This window comes from Cornus florida, unplaced genomic scaffold, assembly GCF_030987335.1.
Source record: "Cornus florida cultivar Cherokee Brave unplaced genomic scaffold, ASM3098733v1 CherokeeBrave_3.0.0_Hap2_Chr01, whole genome shotgun sequence".
Lineage (NCBI taxonomy): Eukaryota > Viridiplantae > Streptophyta > Magnoliopsida > Cornales > Cornaceae > Cornus > Cornus florida.
The window spans coordinates 14,565,168-14,570,797 of record NW_026775571.1 but is presented as its reverse complement, the minus strand read 5'-3'; the positions used below and the strand labels follow the sequence as shown (position 1 = coordinate 14,570,797).

The 5,630-nt window shown below is 32.4% G+C and overlaps 1 long non-coding RNA gene across 1 annotated transcript; it reads right to left on the bottom strand.

Moving 5' to 3' along the window:
- Positions 1 to 281: 281 nt before the first annotated feature.
- Positions 282 to 3,105, bottom strand: LOC132292259 (uncharacterized). The gene is made up of 3 exons (XR_009477065.1): positions 2,560 to 3,105; positions 447 to 2,262; positions 282 to 396 (listed from the first exon to the last, which is right to left on the bottom strand). It is a non-coding gene; the product is annotated as an uncharacterized LOC132292259 (long non-coding RNA).
- Between the last annotated feature and the right edge of the window lie 2,525 nt (positions 3,106 to 5,630).

Sequence of the window (5,630 nt, the reverse complement as noted above, 5' to 3'; positions counted from 1 at the left end):
CATTATGATTGAGAGAGAGAGATCCTTGTAGTTGAAACTAACAAGAAGCAAATGATGGACATTGACTCTTGTGAATGAGTTTACTTTAGTAAGATTAGTTTGAATTTCCTGTTGTAGATCCTTCAAAGTACTAATATTTTTATTGTTAACTCATGAGACCGTTTCCCCTTTTCTCGAGTATTTATTTTAATAACCAACTTTTGAATATTTCATACAATATATCTACAACCATAAGCAGAATTGAAAAATAGGAAGAAAGATTAAAAGCGAGCAATCAAAGATGATCCCTCTCTTATAAGAGAGAACAATAAATCACCCCGACAAAAATAAAAAAATAAAAAGAGAGGCATGCCATCAAACAACCTGCTAGAAAAATTATTGCCATCCAAACAAGTACTTGAAAATATTTTGTAGGATTTTAATCAATCATAAATAACATACCAAACCACAAGTTTTTTTTATTCATCACAAACTTAATAAATTGTTGTTGCACCATTCACATATATAGTTGCACATATAGGGAGCTAGAAATTCCTTAAAAATAGTACACACAACCGGAGATCACTAAAATTCATTCCATAAAATGTACACACACTTCTTTATACTTGCATAGGCCTCTATTTGATTAACTGAGAGATCACTAGCTTTCTGGAGTTGTAGCAACTGGAGAATGCGTCCTATAAATCCCACTGGTGCCATGTCCTTCATGAATTGTTTTTGTAATGATCATGTTTTAACCATGCTGCTCAATAAGGAAAAACTGCATATATCTTAGTACCCAAGAGCAGTTTGTAGAAGCACACTGAACATAAACTATGCACAATTTACAATAGTTATAGTGAACATAAACTATACACAATTTACACACACATACACTAATTGAATAGGTGCTATCTGAAATTGATTGGGTAAGATGATGATAAATATATTTCGTACTGGAAAACTCATAGACCCTTCCTTATTGAGAGAAGATAATCAAAGCAACTTAGCATCACAGAGCACAGATAGCTCATAGGCCTTCTTCAACAATCCATGCATTTCATATTCAAGACAATGAAATAAAACAATAAACAAAATTTGATCAATCAATATTTTTCAATATAATTACTATGCATGTCAAAACAACTTGGATTCTTAAAATAATTTAACATTTTCTTTCTTTTCAATTCAAATCCACTATTCAAAACTCTTTCAAAAATCCATTTCAAGTTTCAAAAATCAACCACATGCCTTTTTGGAATCAAAGTTTAAATTCATTTTTTTTTTTCGAAAATCCGGCATGGTTTCCCCTTAAAAAATGGACATTTCCAGATTGGTGGTGGCCCAATTGTTGAAACATATGAAATAAAATTTGATTTATTAGGTTGAATGATGTACTATTCAAATATAATTCATGATATACATATATATATATATATATATATAATCAATCTTCAGAATGGCAATGAATGAGTATTTGAAAGGTATCTCAGTCAAATGTGAAATTAAAAATAAAGCCATGTATCTTGCTATTTGGCAAATTAAACAATTGTATAAAGTCATTGTAAATACATCAACAAAATTCAAATATACTTGACCACTCCAGAAATGAGCCTTCAGGATTGTATAAAGTTAGACCCAATAATCTTGAAACTCTAGAAGTTAAGTTAGAAAAAAATCCAATTTCCGTGGCAAAAATTTCTGCAAACTCAATATTTTTCTAAAACATAGAACCCCCCTTGAAGAACACAGAAAATTTTAATATATATAGATACTCATATATAAAGAGTGGTTTTTCCCAGCAATAACAGTTGGATTTCACAGAACATCTAAAATAAATCAAAGGTGACCTATTTTATTTTATTTTTCTACACTGACATGTATCCAAAGTAGCAAAGAATTCAACAAAATCAGCCATCTATAAACATATGATGGAACACAACTAAGCATTTCAAATAACAGCAACCCAAATACAAATAAATTGATTTAGAGTAAACAAGCCAACAACATACGAATAGAATGTAAGACTCCAACCCAAAACCAGATTTTTTTTATTTTAATCCATGCAAGACACTCGATTTTCAGAAGTCACGTGTGTGTGTGAGAGAGAGAGAGAGAGTGACACAAAGAAATAGGGCTTACCTTGAGAGAGAGAGAGAGTGAAACAAAGAAACAGAGGCTTACCTTGAAACATCAAAGTCATTGTAAATACATCAACAAAATTGAAATCCCTAACCTGTTTGTACACATCCTCTTCAAAAATTGAACTCCTCTGGCCTAACTCTAACATCAAAATCGCATAGATGAGTCATGTATTCATCAAATGAAAAAAAAATCAAGAATCGATTAAACAACAGATCAATACACAGAAAAGCGCGCACGCACACACACACACACACATATATATATATAAACATTTTAATCGCCGAAGAGGGTCAGGGAGTGAGAAGAATAAGAATCAAAATTTATGGATCCATTTTAATCGACCGAGTAAGTTTTGTGAACAAACACACACACACACACACACACACACACACATATACGTGTATAAATACAGAGAGAAATGGATTGGAAACAAACCTAGCAGCAGCGGTCGTCTGTAAATCGCCGAACACATCTTCGCGCCTCTAATGGAGGATTCCAGACTTCGGGTTTCTTCTTTAGGGCTTAGGGTTTGCTCCGATGGCCAACTGCAAGAGGTTTGACGGAAAGAGGGAAAACATTTTCACAGGTTAGGGCTTCGATCCGACCATGAAGTGACTGTGAGTGAAGGTGGAGCGAGAGATTCGGTCTGAATCATCTTCCGTAATCTATCTATGAGATGAGATGGAGAGAGGCTGGGATATATTGATAATTCCATCGTCGAAGTAGGGATCGAATAGAAAACTAGGGCTTGAGTTCTGTCAATAGAGAGAAGTAGAGAGAAGGTTGAGTTTGGCGAACGAGATAAAAGAAAGGCCAGCAATACCAAAAATGGAAGGAGGTAGCTGGTGGAGGAGATATGCCAGATCGGTGGTGGAAGAGTTTGTGTATGAAGTTATCGCCTCTGAAATCGCCTCCAAGGAGCTGCGCGAAGAGAGAGAGAGTGAGGCTGAAAAATGGGCCAGTTCTGATATGCGAATTTTTATACTTGATATCACCGCTATAGTTAAATGAGGGTTGATATGGTTTTGGTTTGGGTTGATATGGCCGCTACAGTAAACCATATCACCCAATATCACCAATTCTTTGATATGGGTTTTGGCCCAAATCTCATAATGTTTTTACACTGTTCAATATCACATCAGCCCACTCCAAACATGATATTGGCCCAAAAATAAAACCAAAACATGAAAACAATAACAGATATGAGCCTCCAAACAGGCCCTTAACTGAATGATGTGTTACACACCCTATATTCCATGGTGGGGCAAAGTGGTCAATAGTCATATTTATGATTCCCCAAACTCATGTCGGGAAGGCGAGGCGTCCTACTTTGGTGCAAGAGGCGGCTGCTCATGGGACCACTTTGCAGGCGAGGACACCTTAATGAACTGCAATGCCACCGGAAAAAGCGCCTAAAAAATTTCTTCTACTGTTGCAGTACAGTACATTAATAAACAGAACAGATCAGACTCACTACTGCATATTTTGATCTGAACCGTCCATCGTGTTACTTCGTCACAGATGATCTGAGCCGTCCATCATGTAACTTTGTGGTGCCCCCCACGTTCCGTACGGTCACGAGATGGGAAATATTATTGTCTTTGCATCCAAGAGACTATATGAATATACCGTATTTGTTGTGAGAGCATCCAAACCATCCTTTTTGAATTTTGACTTTTTAAAATTTTCACTTTAGTTTTTTTAAGAACTGTGCTAGCAGTATTTGTCTTTTAGAGGCTCTTCAAATTTTTGCTCTAAAAAGAAAAACAAAAAAAATTAATATAAATTTTATTTAATTTTTTTTAACTTTTTCCTAATTGCTATATTTTTTTTTTTATCTTATATAATAAATTAGAGGTGACCAAATTTGATACAACCTGCCAACACGATTCGAATACGACACGAGTTAAATGGATTTGTGAGTTGATACGATTAACTAGTTAGGTTTCAATCCGTGCTACTCGTTTATACCAAGTTAACTATTTGTTTAATAAACAAATTTCTATTTAAGTTCCAAAATAATTATATAAACTTCTATCTTATAATTTATTCTTTTGTAAATTAGAGATTATTTTATATTTTTCTAGTATTTAATATTTGATCAAGTATTATTAATAATTTAAATATAAAATATTTAATTTTATTAAATAGGTCATTAAATAGGTTACACGTGTAACCTGTTTAATAAACAGGTTGGCTTAGTGTTGAGCAAGGGCAGAAGCAGCATGTGCCCAGGGGGCAGCTGCCCCCCTGCCCATGCTGCCCCACTAAAATAGATATATATATATATATATATATATATATATATATATATATATATTTTTATACACAAATTTGTAAAAATCGACACAATGCCCCCCCTAAAATTAATAAAATGGCTCCTCTACCCTTGAATCTACTAAATTTTATTTTATTTTATACGTATAATTTCTAAATATTTATAAAACACCCTCATAAAATTTATAAATTATTCCCATAAAATTATTTATTTCTAAAAATGTCTTTAATTTTTTTATTCATTTTCCTTCTTATTCTTCAAATTTCTTTTTGTTATCTTCATATCTTTTGCATTCTCTTTCTACAATTAAAACCTATCATTTCTTTCAAAATTCTCTCATATTTTTTTCTTATTTCATTTTCTTCTTAAAATTTATTTTTTCTTCTTAAAAATTTCTTTTTCTTGCACTAATGCATAATTTATGTGGAAAAACCTTCTATTTCTTTTTTCTCTTCTTATTCATTTTTTATCTACTTATTCTAATACACTGCTGTTGTTACACTATTATATTTTCGGCCCACTTGAAAAAAAATTATTTTATTAGTGCTAATATGCCCTCCCTGAACCAAATTCCTGGCTATGCCCCTGGTGTTGAAGGTTCCTTACATGATTATTAAACATGTGTGTTCGGGTAGAGTTATTTAGTATAATACCCTTAGATCGACAAAACACGATTACGACCTACGAACATGAATTGCCACCCCTATAATGAACATTCATTTGCCCATATAAAAATTATCACTACATTCATATCTCTCTGTAGCAAAATATCTTCCAATGGCAAATAATATATTTGCAAATTATTAAAAAAGTATGATTAATATTATAACTTTAAAGAATACATTATCCATTATATGGATTAAAAAAGATTGGATTAATATTATAACTTTAAACATTACATTATTCATTATATAGATTAAAAAAAGATATAAACTAATATTATAACTTTAAACAATATATTATCTATTATATGGATTAAAAAAGTTAGGATTAATAATACACAACTTTAAACGATACATCATCCATTATATGGAATAAAAGATATGATTGATATTATGCTTCACAATATGCCATCACCTTTCTAACTCAAATTCACCGTCTGTTTGACTACAAAACAACTCTTTAGCTTCTGTCCAGGACCGGCCCTGGGCATAGACGACCATAGGGTCTTGCAATGATTCTATCTTTTCTTCCTTTTTCTGATTTTCCATCATTAATTTTTTTTTTT